Source organism: Sus scrofa, chromosome 5, assembly GCF_000003025.6.
Source record: "Sus scrofa isolate TJ Tabasco breed Duroc chromosome 5, Sscrofa11.1, whole genome shotgun sequence".
Taxonomy (NCBI): Eukaryota; Metazoa; Chordata; class Mammalia; order Artiodactyla; family Suidae; genus Sus; species Sus scrofa.
In genome coordinates, this window is record NC_010447.5 from 49351975 (window position 1) to 49378496 (window position 26522).

A 26522-nucleotide genomic window follows, 5' to 3' on the forward strand; every position below is an offset into this window, starting at 1 on the left:
TTATGATTATTCCTCATGTATACACAATAGGCACTTTATAAATTGGATTGTGCTAGGGGTAACACGATACATAAATGTTATTGCTATAAATTCTGAAGTTGGCTATATATTTTTGTATCATGTAACCAGCAGACTTATAAATGCTGACTATTCCAACCTGCACTTTCTACTCAATATTGTAAATGGTGACTTAGGTAAGCCTCGCCGAGATATACACGGAGGCACTCAAACTACACAAGATCAGGACACCTGGCATCTTTCCAGAGTGGCTTCTGGCCGTCATCCAGGAGTGATGGCAGAGAGAAGAGGGAGTGAGAGGGGGGAAATGAAACTGTATGTAGCAAAAAGATGAACCTAAATTATTACTAAGCTATGCCCAGTAGAGTCAAGAGACAAGGGAGAGAGAAAAGGGGAGAAAGCAGAGCAAACAGGAGAAAAGCATTAGTAAAACCAGTTTGGCGATATTTAGTTAGATATGATTTCCCAAGTAAATTTTCATTATTTAAATAATATTAAAGATAAAGGTAAAAATACAATCACAGCTCTGTAATTATATATATAGTATATAATTACATATGATAGTAACAATGTATTATACATAACTATATATTATATGTACTATCTATAGTAAAAATATGTGTTACTTTCACTGTGTAATAGAAATAATACTATTACTTTTTTTTTTACATTTATGTGAAATGAGGTGTTTGAAGAATGGAGTTTTGCAGATCATTTGTTTCTACTAGTGGATTAGGACATTTTATTATATGTATAATACTGTTACATTGAGTATCCTTTTTTTTTCACCATAATAACCTTACTGTGATTTTCTGAGATCCTAAAGAATCTGAAGAAAATCCTGAATAATTGGTCATTTTAGATCCAAGTAATGCTGAATACCAAAGTCATCTGAAATACTGTGTCAGAGGGAAAGAGTAACACCCACATAACTGACTGGCCAGATTCATAGGCATTTTCTGCTACTCTTGGTGTTAACTCCTTACCTGATCACACAGTCCTGGCATCAAGGGCTGATCTGAATTGCTCTATGCCCTAATTTGTATAAGTAAGAACTGGGCTGTGAAGAATTTTATTGTGTTTATAATGTCTGTTCTGACAGTGTTTTATAGTCTGTTTCATATGCTAAGTGTTTCAGTTAACTCCCTTTCCTCATGCCCTCTAAGTATTAATGTCTCCTCAATTGATCTGGTTACCCATGAATTCAGTCCAAGTCAGCTGTTACAGTGGCTGAAAATACGAGAACAGTAATTTTAAAACCTAGAGGTGCCTGTCCTCATAAAAGGGCTAAATCTCATCAGGCAGTCTCCAAGTTAAAAAAATTATGGGACTGAAACCACTGTGCCTGTGTGTGTGTGAGAGAGGGAGAGAGACCTGTAATAACAAACATTATTTATTTGGTTGTTACAGAAAAGGAAACATCCTAATGTTTCTGTACTATACTTTGAATTGTCACACTTTCTGGTGCTATCCTGGTGCATGCATGGGAAAGAATATACATATGCATATATCTCTATATTTGTAGGCACTATAGTCAAAACAACTTATTTGCCTAGCTGGCTTAGCTGCAAAGCTGACTTACTCTTACCCACCCACTAGCAAACTCCCTGGGGGAAATAGGGCAAAAAGGTCACATAGAAGCAATAAAGCTGATCACCTTTAACAAAAGAGTTCTTTAAGAAGTTCTCAGTGGCACTGTTCATCTTTTGGAAGGGAGATCACTTCATTCTCTGCCCATTCCGGTGTCATCAGCACTAGCTCTGGATTCACTATAGAGGAAGAAAAGCCTATTTCTACCTTGCTGCTGCAGTACACTCAGGTAAGCCCAAATTGGAATCCCAAAGAGACTGCTGTACCAGACCAGACTCTGGGAGGATTCTATTGCTGATAGAAGGCTTTGCAAACCTCACTTCACACATCCTATAGAATTTTAACCATCATTTAAAATTCCAATTTTTCTTACAGGAGCTTAAATTTCAATGCAAGACCTCCTGATTTAAACACACACACACACACACACACACACACACGTGTACACACACACACAATCAGAAGCCCTATTACTTTTTCTGTATTACAGAATACTTATGATAACTATTATTTACTGTCAGTTACTGAGGATTTTCTTTTTTGCCAAATATTGTTTTTGGCCTTTGCATGTAGTATCTAATTTAAACTTACTAAGTCCCTCACGAAGTAGGTACTATTATTATACCCATTTTCAGCTGAGGGAATTGAGAGAGAGAGAGAAATTGAGTCACTTGCCATGACTCAACAGTTTTAAACCCAGGCCAAGTGACCCTGGGATTGAAGCACACACTCAACAAGGTTGATTTGTAAGCAACGTGCCATGTTTTGTGCATGAAAGGAATACAATGGGACCATCATTTAGTAGGAACTAAAATTTGTGCATTTTTCCTTGTACTGATGTCACTGTATTTCTCTCTTGGACACTGTTGTGACCGCTGGCAAACCTGATTTGAGACAGCGGTCAAAGCCAGGAGAATAGTTTATGGCCACAGAAGAGAAAGGAGTGTATTGGTTAAAGTGAAAATCTGCCCCTAAGACCTTGCTTTCTGTTACCACAGTGAACAGGGAGCTAATGAACCATGGATGTTAGTGTGTCATCAGTGTCTTACAGTTTTGTCATCCTGGGTAGCCACCATTGAGAAGGACAGAGTGCCCTCTATGAATATGTATTTAGTACTAGATACAGCAATTTATTCTTTTGAAGAGCACTTTATCATTTTGGTTTTGATACATATACAAGGCAATAATCAGTAGTTAGGAGTTACAGGCTAGAATGGATGCCATTATTAGTGACGGAACAACTTTTCCTGTGAATTCCATGTGTGTCCTGAAGATGGGATCATGCTACCCAGAGCTACATATACTCAGCTTTTAGAGAAGCTCACTTTAAAAACCTCTTGTGCTTTAAACCCTTTGGTTCTAGAACGACAGTAGTCACTAATTCCCAAATTCTGCACAAGTAGAATAAGGTATTCGCACAAAAAAACCTAGGGGGCTCCATCGGTCAGAACATTTGTTTAAACTAATATAGAATTAGCTTTTTCAGTTCCAGCCCCCTTTTTCCTATCTATTTGCCTTGCTAATAAGGCCTGATTTATTCCTGTTCAGTTATCTTAAGCCATAATACCTCTTCATTTTGGATCTCTTCATTGTGGTTTGAATAGACCTTCCTAATTACATAAGAGAACTTCTATGAAAATATGAAAACATCAAGGCTGTTCAATACATAAGGATGTTGACAGCAGTGAAATTTAACCCAAACTGGGCAAAAAAAGCATCTTACAACACAAAATTCTATTACATCTTGAAATTTGGTCTTCACAGATATTTTTCTCTGCCTGAAACATGTGTGCTTGTTCTATTTATATAAGGAAATAGTGACATCCTGTGTGTAGCTAGACTAATTGCCTCTGTAATTAACCTATTTGAGAAGGAAGTTACATAGAAATAAAATATCATTGAGCATTGAAAGAAGCAATTTTGTCTTAACCTCCAACTTTACCAAAGGGCGTGGACAAAACAAAAAGATTCTATCTCTGTCCCTTCTTATTTTTCCAGCATCTCCCTTCCTTCCTTCTTCCTGTCTGTTCTTTTTTTCCTTCCTTCTTTTCTTGTCTCTATAGAATTCCACTAGTCCTTTGCATTTTTCACTCTACTACCTTCATTTTCTATAATATAAGGTAAAGATCTAGTGTTATTATGAGTGAATATTCTAGTTTTAAAATAGAATGGGAAAGATAGACGTGTGAGACAGGCTTTTGTTTCAGTGCTATTCAAATGGTTTTTTTGGTCAAGGGTAGGATGACTATAGCATCATTTTGGTGTCTTAGAGGCTGAAGACAAAAAATCTTAAGCCTTCTTCTTATCCCTTGATCAAATATATATTAATTAAATTTAGAAAAGGGTTTCTGGGAGCATGCAAAATCAGTTTGGTTTTTGACTCTTAAAATCAGAAGAAAATATTAGCAGTATGTTATAATAGAAAAAGTGCCTTTTGGGGGATCAGAATTATTTACATCCCATCCCAAGTGTATGGCTAAGGAAGAACAAGAAGAGCAATTTTTTCCTTAAGAACCCTTGTCAGCATTTTGAAAAGTAATATATTAACTTGTTGCCAAGACATTTGAGAACAGTGGGATAAAACAAGACCAAGAGGATGGGAGAAATTAGTCAAAAATATCCCATTGCTTATGGCCTAACTGACCCATGAAACCGCAGCAAGACCCAGTTCTCGGTGCTTCATCCAGCTCTCGCCTCACACATAATCCTCCATCCTATCATCAAAATGGTACTTTAAACCAGAAGAACTTAAGATGTTTTTCATGAGGTGAAAAATATAATTCATGTGCTTTTCAAGCCAGGTAACTAAGGTTGAATTTTTCATGTTATACTGACTCGAAAGAGCTTAAAATTATGACCACTACCAAGAAGAATTTCCTTGTGAAATAGTTGAGACTCTTAAGCCAAAGTAAACACAATCACTGAATTATATAATGATTGCTGAATGTAAAATAATTGAAATAGAAGTGTTTTGGGGTTTCAAACTACGGTGGACTTGGATTCCTCAGCTTCCAGGAAAATCTTTCTGTGCCTCAATTTCTTTATCTATGATGTGGGGATAAAAATTCCTCTTTTGTAAGGTAATTGTAAGGCTTTAGTAGAAGAAAATATTTGTATAACAACATGCTTAGTGCCTATAAATAAATGTTTAATAAATAGCAGTTAATATTTCAGATAAACATGTGATAAAACAAAATGACTTGGATACTAAATAGTTTATTGTAAAGAATTTTATCTTATCTGGTTGAACTATTCTTTAATGGATTTGCTGAATGACTTATCCTTGCATTTTTCTAATCTTTCCTGTAGGAGCTGTTCCTTTCTATTGATAATTTGTACTAGCAATAACTGAATTACCATTCTTAGAAGATAGTGCAGGGACATTTTTAGAAAGTATTAATTCCTTGGGAAAAATATGGAACACAGAGGAGAAAGAAACATTGTAGAGAGAGCTTTCTTGTGTGTCACCTCTGCGATTAATCCTATAATCACTAATGGTTGTCACATTGCAAAGGCTCCTTTATAAGTAAAAAGAAACCCTCAGCTCTACATAAATGATCATTTGGTCATGGCTATGTTTTGACAATTGTGCTAATTAAATACATTATCTATGATCATTGGGGTGTCCAGCAGTTTTATTCAAGCCTCCCATCTGTCTTATTGGTGATCTTCAATAATATAGGGAATTACATGAATCTGAAACTCAGAAAACCATCCTCAGAAGATTCAAATTCATTCACTACTTGTTATCACAGGATAATTCACTCATCCATTCAACAGATACTTCTTGGGAGCACATCCCATGCCACCCACTGTGGCCGTCTTGAAAAGACAGTTGGGAACAAATCAGACAAAGTGCAGGGTCTCATATATTTTACAGCCTGACGGAGAAGGTGTGTATATATATATATATATATATATATATATATATATATATATAAAAATCAAGTAATTACAGTCAAATATGCAAGTCTTAGAATAGAGGAAATTTTTTGATCTTTTCATCTTTGAGTTGTGAATTCCTAATTGGGGTAGGGTGGGGTAGGATTATTACTTCTTCCTTTGAATTTTATCTGTAGCTCCATTTGGAAATACCTTCTACTTTGTGTTCTAGTTCCTTACAGTGGTGGCATCGCTTCTAGACTCAGGAAGCAGGCAGGAGACACGTAGGATTGTCCTCAGCATCTTTCAAAGAATGTACACTTGTGGAGTTCCCGTTGTGGCACAGTGGTTAACGAATCTGACTAGGAACCATGAGGTTGCAGGTTCAATCCTTGGCCTTGCTCAGTGGGTTAAGGATTCGGCGTTGCTGTGAACTGTGGTGTGGGCTGCAGACGAGGCTTGGATCCCGAGTTGCTGTGGCTCTGGTGTAGGCCAGGTGCTACAGCTCTGATTCAGCCCCTAGCCTGGGAACCTCCATATGCCGAGGGAGTGGCCCTAGCAAAGGCAAAAAGACAAAAAAAAAAGTGTACACTTGTGCACTGTAGAGAGTAGACACTAAATAAATGCAGTCGAGACAAGAAAACAAAGTCTTAGAGGATCATTTCCATTATGGTTTCTGTTATAATTTTTTTTTTTTTTATGGTCGCACCTGCAACATAGGGAAGTTCCTGGGCTAGGACTTGAATCAGAGCAGCAGCTGCAGGCCTACACCACAGTTACAGCAACACCGGATCCAAGGTGCGTCTGCGGCCTATGGCACAGCTTGTGGCAACCCCAGATCCTTAACCCAGAAAGCAAGGCTGGAGATTGAACCCCATCCTCATGGACCCTATATCAGGTTTTTAACCCGCTGAGCCACAACAGGAGGTCCAATACAGTCTTGCATATTTATTTCACTTTGAAATTTCTTCTTCACGTTTGTGGTAGTTAGAAGGAGGTAAATAACCCACTGAAAGTCATTACCCCTCCTTGGATTCCTCCCTGTCACTATTCTGTCAAAACTTTAATCCACAGCAGTTGCCTCTGGAAGAAGTTATTTAGTATTTGTAAGACTTTCAAAGTTTGCTGCACAGAAGGCTGACTTTAGTTGCAACATGCAAATAATAATGGAAGGAGCATCTGTTACTTGTTATCTGGCACATATGGGGATCCCAAGAATATAGTTAACCTTTTTTCTATCCCTGGACCTGTCCAGAGAATCAGTGTTAGGTTAATTATTATCTAGGTTTTTTTTTTTCTTTTTTTTTTTTTTAGGGCCCCACTCGTGGTATATGGAGGGTCCCAGCCTGAGTGTTGAATCAGAGCTGTAGCTGCTGGCCTACACCACAGCCACAGAAACGCGGGATCTGAGCCATGTCTGCGATCTACACCACAGCTCATGGCAACTCTTGATCCTTAACCCACTGAGCAAGGCCAGGGATCAAACCCACATCCCCATGGATACTAGTCGGGTTTGTTAACCACTGAGCCATGACGGGAACTCCAATCAGTATCTTGTTTTAAAAAATCAAAAGTCTTCATTGGTTCTGAGGAAGAACGTTTAACCAGATTTAGTCTTCATTTGCCATTGCTCAAATGAAAGCACTCCTAAAAAAATAAAACTGAATTCTGACAGCTTTTTAAAAGTAGGAAAATAATCAGCTCCTGTACAGAAATCTAACCCACTGCTTAAGAAAATTCAATATTAAAAATGATAGGGGAAGAATTTCGGCAAAAAGATGGAAGCCCCTTCATATTCTTCTGGAAGGAATGGAGTTTCACTGAGATTGAGGGACCTGAGAGCTGGGGTGTAATTTAGTGAGCTGACAGGAGGCGTGAAGTATCTCCTCAATATCTGTGTTTGGCAGAAGAGATGAATGCATACATCAGGAAACAATGTTTAAGTGTTTTATTTCCTTATTTCAGCCTGTCAAACTGTCAGTATAGTTAATGGCCACCAAGAGAGAAAGAGAGAGAGAGGGAGGAGGAGGAACAGAGAGAAACAAAGGTACTATGGAATCTGAAAAGAAAGAAACCAGGAAAGCATTTGCATGTTTCTGTGGTGTAATGGTCAGTCAGACAAAAATAGCTCACCATATTCATCTCTCTACTAAAGCCAGATGTGCTTCTCCTTACCTACCTTCCCTGCGTCCTCTTCAAGCCTTCGCCTGTGTCCTGCATAACTGCTTCACTTAACTTTGATTTCTGTAACTCCTTTTACTGAAGTCTAGATTGATTATCAATACTTAAAGGGATTATTTTATGTTATATTGGTACTATCTAATTTTGCTCAGTGTTCCAAGTTTACTGTTATTTGCATTATTTATGAAATCTGGCATTAATGTTGTTTACGCAAAAATGTTCATTCTTGCCTATAAAACATCCCTTTTTAATATATTTGAGCATTTTATAATCCTTGAAGAATAAATTGGACCTGATTTGGATCTACTATATATTTCTTTAAAAACAAACAAACAAACCCCAAACACTTGAAGTGAAATTCCAAAGTTAGGCATTGATTCTTGGAGTACAGGACTCTTTAAATAAAATTTCTGGAAGAATATGAGCACAGCCATGGGATTTTTGTTTTATAAAAGGGAAGTATTTATATTGGATCATTTTTGGACTGGAAATACTATTTTTCCACAGAAATGGGAAAGCCTCTTATCACTCACATCTACGTCAAAATGAATTTAAAGTCTTTGAATTCACTCCAGGGATGAATACTTCTCATAATGAACACTTTTAGTTGCCTTATAAACTGAAAGCATTTAATTAGGGGAAAAATTTTGTTTTTTATTTTTTTAATTTTAATTTAATTTTATTTTTGTCTTTTTTGTCTTTTTAGGGATGCACCTGTGGCATATGGAGGTTCCCAGGATAGGGGTCTAATTGGCGCTGTTGTTGCCAGCCTACGCCAGAGCCACAGCAGTGCCAGATCCAAGCCACCGGATTCTTAACCCACTGAGCGAGGCCAGGGATTGAATCTTCAACTTCATGGTTCCGAGTGGAATTCGTTTCTGCTGCGCCACAATGGGAACTCCACAATTTGTTTTTTAAATATTGATTTAGGGGTTCCCATCATGGCTCAGTGGTTAACAAATCCGACTAGGAACCATGAGGTTGTGGGTTCAATCCTGGCCTCGCTCAGTGGATTAAGGATCTGGCGTTGCCTTGAGCTGTGGTGTAGGTCGCAGACGTTTCTCAGATCCTGTGTTGCTGTGACTCAGGCATAGGCCAGAGGCTGCAGCTCCAATTAGACCTCTAGCCTGGGAACCTCCTTAGGCTGAGGGTGCGGTCTTAGAAAAGACAAAAGACAAAAGAAAAAAAAAAATCTATCTATCTATCTATCTGTCTGTCTTTAAAAATCTTACAAAATGGTCTAAAGAGAGCTGGTTTGGGATCATAAATATACTGGGTACTGAATCTGGCCAATCATCAAATCACCTGAAAGGCACTTAAAAAGGCCAGTGGACTCCACTCTAGATTGACTGGAAGAGCATCTCAGAGTTGGGAGCCTAGCGTGTGTGTGTGTGTGTGTGTGTGTGTGTGTAAGATCTATCCCCTGCCCGCATCCTCAACTGCCAGGAGATGTGGACTGTCACCCAGGTTAGGTATTGCACTGTCCCCATCATGGAAAGAGCACTGCTTTGGTTATCACTAGACTTCTGGATGCTTTCTAACCTTATCTTTCAGTCACTAAGTAAATTTGGGGCAACTTGCAATTATTGGGGTAGCATGATTTTTCAACTCTATACAATTTGTATGCTCTTTTCCAGCTTTAAAATCATGTAACTTCACTATATTGATGAAGTTTAAAATTTTTTAAACTTAAAAAAACCCAAAAAACCTGAGTTAAAATGTGTGCATGTGTGCACACACACACACACACACACACACACACACACACACACACAGAGTTATTTTTATTCTTAGTCTGAGTCCAGAGAAGTTAACAAACAATAACAAGAAGTCCAAGAGTCTTCCTTCTTATCTTCAGTTGGATTTATGAGTTCTAGATTGGACTTTTCTTTTCATGATATCAGTCATGAAAATAAAAATTTACTGCTCTGTCCTTTAGACTTTCAGATGCAAAATGAACCCGTCTTTACCCACCTAAACTTGATTCTTCATCAGTACTCCTATCTTAACAAATAACACCATCATGTGACTTGTGTTTACCAGAAACCGAATCACCCTTCCTCTTACTTATTTTTGATATCCTACATTGATTTTATCCACTAAAATATTGTGCATCTGTCAACTTCTTTTTATCTCCCCCACCATCCATCCTGGGTCAAGGTGCCATCTTTCCTGGGTTCTGCAGTAACCTCCCAATTGCATCTTTCTGTACCATTCTTGCCACCTTGTGCTCTAGTGGATGTTCAGTACTACAAAGAGGTTAAAAATGCAAATCTAAAAAAATTTTTTAAAAATGCAGCTCCCATCAGAGGTCTCCCTTAGTGCAAACCTATCAATGGCTTTCCATTGTGCTTAAAATAAAGACCAAAATTTGTACACTGGCCTGCAAGGCCCTGCATGACCTTTCCTAGCCTTCCCTCCTGACTTTTTGCATTCCTAGCACACTGCCTATCCTTTAGTTTCTCATACATGGTGCACATCCTTCCCATCTCAGGGCCGTTGAATTTTCTTTTCCTTCCATCTACAAAGTTCTTCACTTCCCACTCATCCTTTTCAGATCAGCTGAAATGACATTTCCTTAGGAAAGCCTTTTCTGATGCTCCCAATATGATGGTGTCCACTTGTTATATGCTTGTATAAAATAACTTGCATTTTTTTTCGAGGGTATTTTTCACAGTTTTTAAATTTATATGAATCCAATGGTTTGGCTAATTTTAATTTAATCTGTAAGACTATAGCATTGGTAAGAGTGGGGACCTTGACTATTTTGTTTACCACTGATTCCCTAATTTTTCAAACTTTTGTTTACCACTGATTCCCTAATTTTTCAAACTGTGTGTAGCATAGAGTAGGTTCTTAAGAAATATTTGTTGAGTGGAAGAGTAAATGAATCATCAGAAGGAAAGTGCTCACTTATGTGGGAGCACCTCTGCCCTTCCCACATATACTCTTTCCGTTCTACTGGCATATGTAAAGCATTATCACTTTTCTTACAACACTCCTTTTTACAGCAAGAAATGATAATTTCTCAACCTTCCACCATTTCTCATTCTTTGTTCTAGCAACATCTGAACACCTGGGGCTCAACCCTTTGCTGTACTTTACTGAGGTCAAAAAGGAGTGTAAAAGCAGTTCCTCTTGGCATGTTTGCTGGCATTCTTGAGATGAGGTCTAAAATTGTGCATGGCTCAGAGCAAGAAGTACGGGAAGAGAGAAGCCCCTCTAGAGTTTCTTTCCAGGAAATAATGACTGTTTTTTGGAGTCCCCCATTTGTGTAAGTAGAGAGGTTGTTCCATTGAGGGTACGCATATCTCAGGTTTGGCCTGGTGAATCTGAATATCAGATTCCTGTCTTGACATAACCTATTGACACAGGTTATTGCAAGGACAGCTCTTGGAGATGGAGAAGATTTAAGATGTGGAGTTCAGTTAAGGCAAGGTATTTATTGATGTCTGCTTTTCAAGGATATTATAGTCTCTGTAAAATGTGATCCGGGAAGCTGGAGCCCTTGCCACGCACCTCCTGCATTAGAGAGCCCTCTCCCTTCCTTATCTACCTCTGGCTGTTCCCCTTGCACCTAGTGGGTTAGAAATCTACTAGGCCCTATTCCTCCAGGAACCCCATACATGCACTTCTCTATCCAGTGACCTCACATCTCTTGACAAGGGTTGTGCAGGCTTCTTCCATGGTCTGTCCTTCAGAGGTCATGTCCCACCACTGGGGTGTGTGGTCCTAGGCCCAACAGTGGCCAAGGGGCAGCTGTTTGGGAAGGACTGGCCTCAGAGAATGGATGCCTCCATTTTTTCTCTTATCCTGGGTCTGCAGGTATTAGGAAGATGCTGGAGAGTAGATGGTACTTTCAGAAGAGGGATATAGTAAGAAAAAAAGGACAGAAGATAAACTCCTGAAGAACATCAGAGCAAGTTAATACTTGACTGGATGGGTAAACAAACCAATAAGTGTCTGAGTAAGATAACTTTTGAAAAGAGAAGTCAACTAGAAAAACTTAGTAAAGTAGAGCTTTGGTTTTTACAGCATGACTCTCACATTTAGTCAGCACCAAGCCATGAATAGAGGGACATTTGTTCTAGATACATCTCTTGACAATGATCTATGTCATGAGCTGGGACCCAGTTATTATGGCCCCACTGGAGCTCTGTTTGTTTTTCTCATTTTTTAAAGAGAATTGGGAGTTGATTTTGTTTCAATAGTTGTTTCTCATCATGTAATTAACATATATTATTTTCCCAGAGTTTTCAACAGTGAGGTAGAAAGGATTTGTTATTCTAATTATTGAGAGGAAGTATTAGCAACATAAGCAGGAAGTTAATAGCATCGTTAGAATTTACTGTCACGAAAACACCTGCCCATTCATTGCTGTCCTAAGTGAACAAAATCTCAGCGATATTACTGGAGGAAGTCAAGGAGGAACGAAGTGTGGGACTTCTTGGCTTTCAAATGATTAAACAGTTTCATTCAACAGGCAGCTCTTTTGCTTTAAGCCAACAGCTTTCTCTTTCACAGTACCTTCAGAATCTTTTTGCAAAGTTGAAAGAGCTGTAATTTTAATGTAACTATTATATTCAAGACATTAATGACCTGAATCACTGAAAATAACCATGGTAACAGGTGAGAAATCAAAGATAGTTAATTTAATTGCCACAGAAAGAAAATAAGTGCAAATAATCCATAATTCTTCCTTCCCAATATGTACATGTTATTTTCTTACTGCATTAATTACCCAATAGTTAGACAGGAATTATCTAGTTGTTGCTCTGTGACTCCCTGTTGCATTCATGTAATGGTTTTCACTCTAATAACTAATCATTATAATTTCTTACCTCAGCAGTTTAGGCTGCTGAGAACTGGGTAACATGTTCATTCAGTTGACATTAGCAATTTTTAATAACAATAAAAATGATACTTTAAGTATAGTGGAAAGGAATTAAGCAGTTCTTTCAACCTAGTTACCTAAAGGCCACTCTAATTCAGTGCTTCTCTATAAACTGCTAATGATCTGGGACTACTTCTTAGACAGAAAGACTTGAAAATTTCTCTCAATTTCTTAACTCTTTTTATAGGAGATGCTGGAATATTCCCACAAATTCCTGCTCAGACATGAGGACAGGTTGTGGAATCCTAACTGGGGACATATTTAAAATCACTGCCAAGGTTATTAAGTATTGGGTTGTGTGTCTATTATGTGTCTGATCTTTTGCTAGTCCTGGGGATACAATGGTAGTTAAAACAGGGGTAAGAGGTATAGATGATAAAGCAGGAAATCATGACCAATGAGCAAGTTTATATCATCTTTAGTTTTCATTTAGTTCCTACTATAAAAGATACAATAGATAGCATTTAAATTTCATGACTGTGCAAGAATCTTGTAGTATAACAATATAGGGGATAATCAGTTGTATAATTAGAAATAATATCTATTATTTATTGAATGCTTTCTATGTCCCAGTTATGGTCATTTAATACTCACGCAAATATAGACCCTGACTCCAAAAGTGAATTCTTTTATCTTTGTTTTCACGTGGGGAGACTAGGGTTAAATAGCTGACCAAAGGTTGTCTGAATAAATAAGTGAAAAGAGCAGACTCCCATCTGGGCTGGGCTCTACTAAGTCCTAAGGTTTCTGTCGAAAGAATAATCAAGGGCCATTTCAGCTCTGGCACTCAAAGCCAGTGCTCACTGAATAGAGTATTTATTTTAATTGATACTGTTTTCTATTTTAATTCTAGGCTATACCAAAACCATCACAGAAAGAACCTATCACATCTTTTAGATTGACATCTCAATCTCCTTTGGCAATTATATTTTGAAAACTGTCTCAGTAAAAATTCCAAAAAATAAATAAATGAACAAAGGTAGATACTTGCAAAGAAAGGAAATACAGAGCGATTAGGATGACTGCTATCAAAAACCCAGAAAATTACAAGTGTCGGTGAAGATGTCGAGAAATTGGAACATTTATGGGCATGTAAAAATGGTGTAATTGCTATGAGAGACAGTATAATAGTTCCTCAAAAAATTAAACATGATTTACCATATGACCCAGCAATTCCACTTCTGTGTATACATCCAAAAGAACTGAAAGCAGGGCCTCATAGAGATGTTTGTACCCCCATGTTTATGACAGCATTAAACACAATAGCCAAGAGATGGAAGCCACCCAAGTGTTTGTCGATAGATGAATGGTTAAACAAAATGTGGTATATACATATAATGAATTATCAGCTTTAAAAAAGAAGGCGGTTTTGTGACATATGCTATATTAGCATGGATGCTCCTCGAGACCGTCATGCTGAGTGAAACAAACCAGTAACAAAAAGACAAATACTATAGGATTCCACTTATGTGAGGTACCTAGAGTAGTTAAAAAACATAGAGACAGAACGTAGATGGTGGTTACCAGGGACTGGGGCAGGGGGAGAAGGGGACTTGTTATTTAATGGGCCAAGGTTATTAAGTATTAGGTTGTGTGTCTATTATGTGTCTGATCTTTTGCTAGTCCTGGGGATACAATGGTAGTTAAAACAGGGGTAAGAGGTATAGATTAATGGTAGTTAAAACAGGGGTAAAGGTATGGTTCAGTTTTGGAAGATGCAAGGGTTCTGGAGATGGCATGTGTAACACCGGGAATGTGTATAACACAGCTAAGCTGCTCACTGAAAAATGGGGAAGGTGGTATGTTTTATGTTTTATGTACCTTACCACATTAAACATTAAAAGGAAGAAACTATGGAAGGTTAGGTGACAGAGAGGATCTGGGCACAGGGAAGGACCTTGTTAGGGAAGTCACCATGGATCCACTTCTGCCTGGAGCCAAGGAGAGAGCTCTCCAGGCAGAGGGACCTGCACATAAAAATCCCTGGACTGAAGAAGAGCTATGTTGAATGAGAAGGAAGTCAGTGTGACAGCAACTGGGAGGCACATAATAAGCTGGGAGGGAGGTAGAAGGGGCTGGTTGTAGAAAGACTGACGGGCATGGAAGGATTGGGACTGTATTATTATCATTACATGTTAGCTTCATTTGCAAGGGCTCTTTGTATTTTAGGAGATCACAAACGTTAGAGTACTCATGTTGTTTCCAATATAATAATTGGCATACATATTCGTGTTATGATTCAAGGATCTCTTATTGCACAATTTAAAAAAATCACCAGAAGTGGTTGGTGTGTTTTCTTGATGAGGTTTCATTTTTATTTATTACCTATATTGTTTCTGAAGTAACTGCAATGAAGAATTTCCCTTTGTATCTCTCTACCTTGGTAAATACCAGTGAACCTCTCCTTAAAGCACTGCGTTCATTTTATACTTGAAAGTACTTCAAAATATCTATGGAAGTTTTCTGGGGCTTGGTCCGTTCCTCAATCCTCACTACAGTGATTTTAGAGACTCCAGAGGCCCTTGTTGAAGCAATTAGTATTGCTAACTTTGCTGAAAATTGTCTAGCACTGCACTTAGCAGTGACAATTCATGATAAATAATTTAGTACTGTAGTCACATCCTAGAAGTGTTAACATACAGAATTTAAAAGTTTATCAAAATGGCAGCTGTCATCATTTAAATACATTTCTTAAGTAAAAGCAAAAATTGCTAAAATTAAAATGTGTTTTATTGTTTTTTTTGGGGGGGGTTGGCTGTGTCCACAGTGTATAGAAATTCCCTGGCCTGGGTTCGAATATGTGCCACAGCAATGACCTGAGCCATAGCAATGTCAATGCCAGATCCTTAACCTACTAGGCCACCAGGGAACTCCAACATGTGTTTTATTGTTAAATACACTTTTACATTGGATTTTCTTTGATGGATGAACCATTGCTTAATGTATTCATGACCCTAAAAAAGATTTATATCAACTTTAATAGAATCATATATTTATCCTCTATTTTGGATCATATATATTTTGCTATTTCAAGTATGTCTGGAAATTTTATTTGGGAATTTTGTTCTGTATTATTCAAGCTTCAAGATGGCAAAGCAGTACTGAAAATTCTCATCTGACTTTTCTTACCCACTGCTCACCTGAATTTTAAATCATATTATCAGTAATGCAGAAGAGGGATTCTAGGAAAATTCCCTCAAATGCCTTAGTGGTAGTCATTCCCTCGGTTTGAATCAAAGGGCCTGAATCTGGTAGATTGGAGATATGACTTTGAAGAAAAGCAGAAATGTATGTGTAATGAGATGACGTGTCTGTTGAAACTTAAAGTTGATGCAGTGTAAGTGTGTTTGGACTAAACACTGAGACGGGGCAGGATGAGTGATTTATGGAGCTAAATGAGAAGGATACCTTCCTGGGCTTCCTTGTTTACACTAACTATGCAATGGTAGAGTAGGAATAGGTGTGCTTCAAGAGCAACAGAACAAGTGTGTCACTAATGTGAGTCAGCCCCACATCAAGCCAGTAGTACCTGAGAGTCATATATCCTCCTTCATGACCTCTCTTATTAATGCCTTCGGTGAAATAGGGATACTCTTTGTAGTTTATTCATGTGCAATTTAAGAATTTAAGTATTTCAAAGGAAATAATAGGGATGAAAACATTTACTGTTTTAAAGGACCTTGATATCTTAGGATGAGTGGTTAAGTGCACGAATCATTTTCATAGTCCTTTTGGAATCATCAATATTAATTAGGTACTTTTTAATTTGGAGTTTCAATTTATGGTATAGTTTCATTAATGAAAACTACTTCTGGTAATAGTTTATAGTCAATAACAAGTAAAGGGTTGTGAAGACCATGACCCTGTTCTCAATGAGATTTTTAATCATTTGGAAGAGCCAACAGAAACATGAAGCAGTACAAACGGGAAGCACTTTTTGGGGTGGCCATGTAGTGGAAAACCAGCTAAGAAAAGGGTTCGGTGGGCTGGCGTTCCTAGAGAGTGTTCAGGCCCTTGGAATGTGAGGTGGGCCTTGGGGTTTGTGTGGTCAGAAGTAAGCCTGAGGATTTGGTCCTCTGACCAAAGTCTTGGCAAGAGAGTGAAAGTTCTGCGAAATTTTATTATTAAATTTTTGCCTGCCCTCTCAGCATGTGGAAGTTCCTGGGCAGGGGGTCAAATGTGTACCACAGCAGTGACCTGGGGCACTGTAGTGACAATGCTGGATCCTTAACCTGCTGTACCACAAGGTAACTCCCTTCTGTGAACTTTTAGTATTTATAACTTGTCTGTGAATTTTGCATTCTGTTCTGCAAAATAGTGTTCATGCTGGAGTAAAACAATGTTTGTATGACATTCAGATTATTTAATTGTGTTTTCCTAGTCTTCTACACCAGGAAGTTATGGCCCACCTCACCCGTGATATTCTCTTCCCCATCATAGCTCCACACATCCCCAGGGGTTATGACTGATGCTCCAGACTGAGAAGTGTGGCTTTACAGGGTCACGGCATGTTTAAACAGAAGAGCCTTTTCTTGGCCATTAGCATGTTATCAGGCTGAGTAAATAAGTTTCTTAAGTCATTAAAAGACTCTCTTACCAGATGGTATGTATACACATTCTCTTGGACAAGTTTGATGGGCTTTATAAGCAGCCCAGGTTTCCTTTTTTAAGTATAACGGGGGCCCAGATGGTTCCATTTGCTGATAAGAGTACTTTTCAATAATATGCTGTATGATTGGGTGCAAAATCAACATCCTCCAAGTTTTGCTTTTAAAGTACAAGCCTTTGTTTTGTATTTCCGCCTGAAGCCTTTTTGACCTTTGTCAAAAATATTTTTCAGTTATTCAGAGCACATTGGTATGCTCTAAAAAAAGACCACCCAAGAACATCCCTTTCACTTGGCAAATTCCACTTTGGATGAGAAACACAGAAGCACTGTATAACTGATGAGAACTATAGAGTTATTTGAATGTTTGAAAAAGGATAAATCTCTTTAGACAGCTCACAGAGGCTGGTCTCTGGCTTTTTAAAAGTTTTATTTTATTGAAGTATAGTAGATTTTTTTTTTTTTGTCTTTTTAGGACCACAGGTGCAGCATGAAGTATAGCCGACTTACAATGTATTAGTTTCAGGTGTCAGCCCAGATACACACACACACACACACACACACACACACACACACACACACACACACACACACACACACACACACACACACACACATTCTTTCTCTCTCTCTCTCTCTCTCTCTCACACTTTTTCAGATTCTTTTCCCTTACAGGTTATTACAAAATGTTGAGTTTCGTTCCCTGTGCTATAAAGTAGGTCCTTGTTGGTTATCTATTTTATGTATAGTAGTGTGTATGCGTCAAACCCAAATTTCTAATTTACTTTTCCCCTTTGGTAAGCTTAAGTTTGTTTTCTGTTTCTCTAGGTCTATTTCTGTCTTGCAAATAAGTTCATTTGTATCTCTTTTTCCTTTAGATTCTACATATAAACAATATCATATGATATTTGTCTTTCTCTTTCTGACTTTGTGTGGTAATCTCTAGGTCCATCCATGTTGCTGCAGTTGGCATTATTTCATTCTTTTTTATGGCCAAGTGATATTCCATTGTGTATATATACCACATCTACTTTATCTATTCCTCTGTCAATGGACATTTAAGTTGCCTTCATGTCTTGCCCATTGTAAATAGTGCTGCAGTGAACACTGAGGTCCAGGTATCATTTCAAATTAGAATTTTCTCTGGATATATGCCCCAGAGTGGAACTGTAGAACTATATGGTAACTTTATTTTTAGTTTTTTAAGGAACTGCCATGCTGTTCTCCATTGTGGTTATATCAATTTACATTCCCACCACCAAAGTGGGAAGGTTCCTTTTTCTCTACACCTGAAAGCAGAAATCAGATTAAGGACATAGACTGAATGTTATGATACCCTAGCTCAGCTCTGGCTCAAAATGTGTATATATTCCTGTTGTGCCCTCCCTAATGAGGGAGTTCAGATAGAAAAGGGTATGAGTTGAGGGCAAAGAGAGCCAAGGAGAAAGCTGATTTATCCTTCAAAGATTGTAAAGTATAGGGGATAAATTGTAGGGAAGAACCAGTAGAGAAGTGATCAGGCAGACCTGCATAGGGAGTAGAAGATAAAGATGGTGAGTAGGAAGCCAGTCTGGACCTCCAAGAGACTCTATAAGCCATTGATCTGGCACTTATCTCATGTGACACTTTACATTTATAATGTTAACCCCTTGCTTCCCTACATTTTATTTGTGAAATGCTGGGGTCTGACTATTCAACTTGCTTTCTAGAACAGCCAAGTTACTAGGTAAAAAGGTGAGTTGTGGGCATTCTAAGCCACAGGCATAAATGGTATTAAGTAGGTATTAGGTGAATACATGGGGTGAAATGAGTTTTGTGTGGGTAGAGGGAAGTGTAGGTATGGGGAGGTGATGAGGCTGGAAAATTAGGTAGGACTTGGATAAGAAGCTTTTTATATGCCATCAAGTACTTTATTCTGAATGCTGTGGGGATCCTTTAAATACAGATCATTGGGATGACATAGATTTACAATTCACATAGGTCACTCTGGTTGCATTGTGGGGCTGAGTGATTGAATGGAAGAATAGAAAGACTAAGGGAGGTCAGTTAGGAGGCTGTTGAGGTGGCCCCAACAAGGAGAGATGAGTTTCTAAATTAAAGCAATATCAGGAGGAATAGATACAAAGGAAGATATGTAAGAAATATTACAGATCTATAATCTATAAGACTTAGTGACCAATTGGATTTGAAGGAAAGAGGGAGGTCCTTGGATTATATCAAAGTTTCTGATCTTGGTAACCAGGAGTATTTTAATAGCAAATAAAGGATCAAGCTTGACAGGATGATATAACTGGTCCAATTGAGAAGAGAGTCATTTTGCGGTCCATATAAGACGTTCAGTTGGAGACATTTAGTAAGAAAAGGAAGCTGAATAGGGCTGGATCTTAGCAGAGGGCTAGGTTGAATGGCAGATTTGGTTAGAAATTGGTAATTAAAGATTTTAGATGATGTCACTAAGAGTGCTGGCAAGGCGTGAGAAAAGAAGAGAATCAAGACTAGAGACCCAAGAAATATTGCCTTTCAGGTATGTTAAGAATGTAAGATGAGGAAGTTCCTATTGTGAGTCAGTGGTAATGAGCCCAACTAGTATCCATGTGATGCAGGTTCGATCCCTGGTCTTGCTCAGTGTGTTAAGGATCTGGCGTGGCGGTGAGATGTGGTATAGATCACAGACACAGCTTGGATATGGTGTTGCTGTGGCTCTGGTGTAGGCCAGCAGCTGTAGCTCTGATTTGACCCCTCACCTGGGAACTTCCATATGCCACAGGTGCAATTCTAAAAAAAAAAGTGTGTGTGTGTGTGCGCGCGCGCACGCGTGCATGTGTATATAATGAAAAGGTCTGAAAACTTTATGTATAACGTGATGACTACGGTTGATAACATTGTATTGCATAATTGAAATTTGCCAAGAGATTAGAACTTAAATGATCTCACCAAAAAAAGAGAAAGGAAAGAAAGAGAGAGAAAGAGGGAAGAAAAAGAGAGAACAAAAAGGCAAATACATTAGATGATTCATGTGTTAATTAACTTGATGAGGGGAATACTTTTAAAATGTATACATATATCAAATCATCACCTTGTACACATTATATAACTTAAAATTTTATTTGTCAGTTATACCTCTAGAAAAATAAAAATACAATAAAAATAAAGTGAATAGAGAATCAAACAAAGTATATGGGCTGATATGAGAAGCTAATCACAATGTTTGGTGATTTCAATGTATTCCAACAAGTTCTGGGGAGAATGAATTAAAAAATAAATCTTAGGAGTTCCCGTTGTGGCTCAGTGGTTAAAGAATCCAACTAGGAACCATGAGGTTGCGGGTTCAATCCCTGGCCTTGCTCAGTGGGTTAAAGATCCTGCGTTGCTGTGGCTGTGGTGTAGGCCAGCGGCTACAGCTCCGATTAGACCCCTAGCCTGGAAGCATCCATATGCCATGGGAGTGGCCCAAGAAATGGCAAAAAAGACAAAAAAAATAAAGTTAAAAAAAACCCCTAGCTATGTAGCCAATATTTTATAATAACCATAAATAGACTATAACCCTTAAAAGTTGTGAATCCCTTTTACACCTAAAAATTATATAATATTGTACATCAGCTATACCACCATGAAAAAGAAACCCCCAAATTAAAAAAAAAATGAATCTTAGAACAATATGGGGTAGTAAGTTAGGATCTGGTGATAGAGTAGTTCAGGATAGTCTATATGTCTGTTGAGAACCAGTCAGAAAAACAGGGTCTGTGTCAGATAGTTTCTACAGAGGGAATTTAATAGAGTGAATTAGTTAAGATTGGAGAGTATCAATTACAGGAAGCAACTACTCACGTTAGAGCTGGAGGAAACAAGTGGGGAGGTGGATGTTACCATAACTCAGGAGCCAAGGCTGTTCAGTGGGAACTGGACCCAGCGTGGCAGCTGCCCTCAGAAGGAGGGGCCGTCTTGTGGGAACTAGACTCCCTGAGAGAATACAGCTATTGGTAGAGATTCTTTTTCTTTTTCTTTTTTTTTTTTTTAAATTAAAGCAGAGTAGATTTACAGTGTTTGTTGATTTCTGTTGTACAGCAAAGTGACCCAGTCATACTTAAATATACATTCTTTTTCTCATATTATCTTCTGTCATGGACTATCCCAAGAGGCTGGATTTAGTTCCCTGTGCTGTATGATAGGGATACTTTCTGAAGCAGTGAGAAAAGACTTCTCTCTCTTCCCATTTACTTTACTCTGCCCATTCCTCTCATAGGGAAAATCTGATTTAAAGCTCGCTGGCAGTGGAGCCCGGAGAAATATGATGTACAAGATTTAACCCTCTGTGATAGAGAGCAGTGGGGGGGAGGTTAGTCTGGTCTAAGAGCAAACAGACAATTTACAGGCATATTTCTAAGTATGTTTTTTAAAAATATGATTATAAAAGTAGAGAGCCAATAAGATATGGTGTTTTTTTTTAAATTATTAATTAGGTGCTTTTGCTCCCACTTATCAAACTAAAACTCTGCTGCAAGCTGATTATGAATCATCTTTTAAGATCATGTTGCAACATAAGGACTTTTACATTGTGACATTTCTATAAGGCTGTGCCTCTTTCCTAGGTTAGTAGGGACTAACCGAAAAAAAAAAAATGCAAAAACTGATATTTGGTTGCCTAAATGGCTGTTAGAGCTAGAACCACTGCGTACACTGAATTTACACAATGGATCAGTGTTCTCACTGCGTCTTCTCTTCAGATTCAGCTGCCCCGGTGGGGATGTGCACTTCGTAGACATGCACTAATAAAAAAACTTTCCGACAATTAGGCTTCCCTTGCTAGGCTTAAAATAAGGGAGAGTGTAGCTGTATTAAAAGGTGTGCTCTTGATACACTCTTTTTGAGGTTCTCAATCAAAGGGCTCTGCTTTTTAGTAAGACCTTTAAGCAGCATCAGCCTTTCCCTCAAAAGAGAAAGGCTAAAAAGAGTGCCAGACTCAATTGAACTTAACAGAAAATCCATTGGTGACCAATGAAGCAGAAAGGATGTGCTCAGACCGCTGGGTTGAACGCTCTGTTGTATAGATCAGACAAGCCCATTTAGTGTCTACTGGCTCACACAGAGTCAGATACTTGTTCACCAGCTTTAGCTCCCAGATATTTTAATGGTAGTGTTTACCAGTTTTAGTGGGAAACCAATGAACGAAAAATCTGTAGGTGGATTAACCGGGTCAAGCTAGGTTCTTGCTTGGATTTTAATTCCCTGGGAGGCGAATTGAGTGTCAGGGTGTTGCTATATAACATTATCATATTGAGCATTTATTTGGTTTAATCTAATATTACTTCAAGATGAAATAACTTACATGATGATTTAAAAACAAACAGAAAACCCCTCATATGCTGTCGTAGGCTGGGTTCCACAGAAAGAGACTCTGAGAAGGAGATGACGTATGGGCAGTTTAGGAAGAGGCTCCCAGAACATCTATAAGAGATGAGGCACATGGGATGAGGTTGAGGCTGGTGATGATCTGCAAGGTGATGGCTTCATCGTGCTCCCTAACTGAGGCGAGGGAGCTGAGCCACTGCCCCACGTGCCCTGGCTCCTCACATCCAGGCATTGTGTACTGGCTGGTGCCAGGGGATATGTTACCTTGGGGAGGGCAGTTCCTTCAACTGAGGAAATTTCTCTTTCCCAGAAGTGACTTAATTATGAGCCATCTGAGGTCACTTTTTCCCACAGCTGGGTTCATGACTGTCCGGATCCTGCGGGGGGACCTTTGTAGCACATCATAGCATCCCCTACTACATCTGATTATTCCCTTCCCCAAATGTCCTCTTGTCATATCCACCACTGTAATTCCAGTGTAGGTTACCAGCATCGGGGGGGCTCTCCTGACAGAGTTGCCACTTAATGGTGTCCTTTTGTGCAGTTATTTCTATGTTCCATTTTCCTCATTTTATCCACGATCTTTGGAAAATGCAAATCTGATTCTGTCACTCCTTAAAGAACCCCTCAATGGCTCTCATTGCACTCACAGTAAACACCAGACTCCCTAACGAGGCTTGGGGTTTCCTGCCCTGCCTATACCTCTGTGGCTTCACATCTTGCCATTTACATTTTTTGATTTTTGTACAATAACCACTATCCCCTTCTCGCCTCAGGGCCTTTGCACACATTGGACCTTCTGACTGAATTGTTCTAGACCCTCTCTGCTGTTCCCCATCATACTCATGTCCCTTTAGCTCCTACTTTAATATCAGCCCAAAGGGCCTTGTCATGAATCCTTTCCTGATTCTCCAGAGGGGGTCAGATTCTTGCCACATACCCTAAATGCTTTCCACTGCACTGCATCCTGTCCTATACTTTTTCTAAGTAACCGTGTGTGTGTGTGTGTGTGTGTGTGTGTGTGTGTGAGACAAACAGTGAGACAGAGGAAGACTGAGACTGTTTATTTGTATAATGTCTATTTCTGCTTGATAGCCTGTAAGTTCCAGGAGAGCAGGCAAACTGGTTGCGTTGTTCAGCAACACACTGGGCCCTGAGCATGCTGCCTGGCACACAGTATGTGACCATTTGGAATTTGTAAAATAAATAAGAATGAATAGTCAGCCTGAAAAGTACAGTGTGATGTACAACTGCCACTTCAAGCATTAACCACCAGCTTTTATTTCCTGATTGTAGGTCCAAAGTATAATGTATTTATGTCACTGTTCTGTATTTCGCTGTAGCTTTCACTCTCTTTTGAATACACACACATACATTCATAGATATGCATTATGTTGTATATATATATTTCTATATACATAATGTGGAATGAGTTTTCTATGAAGAATAGATTATACACTCATCTGGTCTTACCTTGTTTTATGCATATCATGGCCTTTTAGTGTTTTAACACATCGTACCATTTATATTCCCACTAAGAATTTCAAATAACTTGCAAATAATTGAAATATCTGAGTAAATCATCAATAAAGTAAAATAAATTTTGTGGATGTGAATGCTTATAAATGCAGACCCTGTGTTAAATAATACTAGTAATGAGTCAGTGGTACTGGGTTTTACACGATTTATATTCAACTAGGTAAAGTTTCCATTATTTATATTTGCATTTCAAAAGCCAGGGAAAAGAAACATATTTGATGTCCCTTAAATAAATGATTAAAATGTTTTACTGCTTTAGTTCTTACATTTAAAAATTACATGAAGTGCATCTCAGTCTAGTTGAAACAACTCACCTTTTTATGCAAAATATTTTTGTTGTGTCACCTTTTGAATACATGTGATTCCAGAAAGTTCTTACATCATTTAATACTAAATAATTCTACATACAGTAGTTCAGTGTGCGACCTATTTACAGTCTGTTTGATGAAAACCATGTTTAATAAAGTTTCGGTGCTTTAACGGTTTACCCATTAGCAAAAATTTCCTCTCCTGCTCTAGTAGCGGTGTCATTTTTTAAGAACTCAAGTGGTAAATGTCTCCCAAACCAGAAAGAGGCAGTGGGAGAGCCCTATCTTTTAAGGTGGATTCAGAGAGATAGAAAGCCAATAAACTGGATAACAGTGTTAATACATCAGAGAATTGTGAGCTGGAAATAGTGTCTGATTAAAGAACTTTCAAGAAGTAAGGTGACTGTCGTTCATATGCTCAGGTTTTGAAAGCCATGTCGAGAAAAGAAACTCTGCTAATATTCTCTCTGGAGATGTTACTCTCTTTGATTTGTTGTAGAAATATTAAGTGGGCGATTATTGGTTAAGCTCTGCAACTGTGATGATCCTCTTGTCATCTAAATCATTAACTGCACCAGAGAAGTCTGAGATCTCTGACCTTTTGAGTTTCCTTTCAGTAAATATCCAAGTGTGGCTTAACTAAAACTTAGATTGCATGCATTTGGGGTATAACTCCACAAAAAAACTTACTTTGGCTAACACAGCTTCTTGTATAAAATTTATTTGCTCAGAAAACGCCCAGAGGTTTTCATTTGACTGTGAAATGCCTGAGCCCCGTCTTCATTCCTTGCTCAACCTGGTTTCTTGTTAATAAAAGAGGATCAGACTCACTGCTCTGACAGCTATGCCTACAGGTTGTTGTCTATTCTCTCTTACATGGCTTCTCAGATATTTTAGCTTTACTCGTATACCTTATGCATGTAACAGGGAGGGAGGATTTTCTTTTTTTTTTAATTTCCTTTTTCTATAGCATATTCTAGGTAGTAAAGCAAAATGGTTTATATTATATACTCTATGAAAATCAGAATTATTACCATATAAGATTTTCTAAAGTGTTTGAATACTATATCCAGTTGTATGTGACTGATTTGTTTGACTCTGCAAGCAGAATTTCCTATTTGATTTTCTTGCCTCTCAATGATGCCGTAAATGGGAATTCTCTAATGGTGTCTTCTCAATCATTTTCCTCCCTGATTTCAGAATAGTTTTTGGTACAGATTTGAATGATTGTCTGAATCATTTGACATAAGAAATCACATCCCCATATTTTATTTCCAAATCCAAATTTAGGAAATAGTAGTCGATTGCATGTTAGTACTAAGAAAAATTTATTTTTATGGATACATAAAAAGTAATATTCCTACCTAATATTCCTGCTGGAACCAGCAGCTAATTGAAAATATACTTGAGGTGTTCCTTCTGCTGTGGCACATTGGGTTGAGAATCTGATTACAGTGGCTGGAGTTGCTGGGGAGGCCAGGTTCAAACCCCTGCCAGGTGCAGTGAGTTAAAGGATCTGGTGTTGCCGCAGCTGTGGCATAGGTCATAGCTGTGGCTTGGATTCAGTTCCTGGACCAGGAACTTTCATATACCATGGGTGCAGCCATAAAAAAAATGTATCTACGTGTATATATATATTTACACACATGCACACATACATATATGTGTGTGTGTTTGTATGTATATACATACTTTGTAAACTATTCCAAATCCTTGAAGTTACATTGAAAATTTGGCTAATGAAAGCAAACAGTTGCCAATAACATGCTTAGAGAATGTGACCAATCTGAACCCTTTTTGTATGTTGAATTAAGGACAGTGATAAAATAATGAGATAAAACATTATCACAATTTAAATTTTCTAGACATTTCCCAGTGTCACCTGTCTGTCTTTCAAAATGCCAGCACTCTCTTCCTAGTCAGAACCTGCCTCTAAAACATGATAAACCTTTCACACACACCTTAATGTCAATTTGAATAAATATTTTAATTCCTGCTAAGACCTGTTCCTTACAGTATAGGAGTTATATAGAGTGGGCCGTGGAGACAGATTGCCTGGGTTTCAATCCTAGTATCTCACTAACTTGTTGAGTGCCCTCCAACAGGTAAAGTAACCTCTCCAGCCTCATATATTTCTCTTGTGCATTTGCTTAAT

The 26522-nt window shown here is 38.3% G+C and overlaps 1 protein-coding gene across 27 annotated transcripts in view; it reads left to right on the plus strand.

Moving 5' to 3' along the window:
* The window catches only part of SOX5 (SRY-box 5), a 1006514-nt gene that overhangs the window by 192025 nt on the left and 787967 nt on the right, over window positions 1-26522 (plus strand). For 2 of the 27 annotated variants that reach the window (XM_021092937.1, XM_021092948.1), the window contains exon 4: window positions 1732-1837. The exons of the other annotated variants lie outside the window; for them this stretch is intronic. The gene's annotated coding sequence lies outside the window, so the exon portion shown is untranslated. The remainder of the gene's footprint in view (window positions 1-1731; window positions 1838-26522) is intronic. 27 annotated transcript variants of the gene reach the window in all.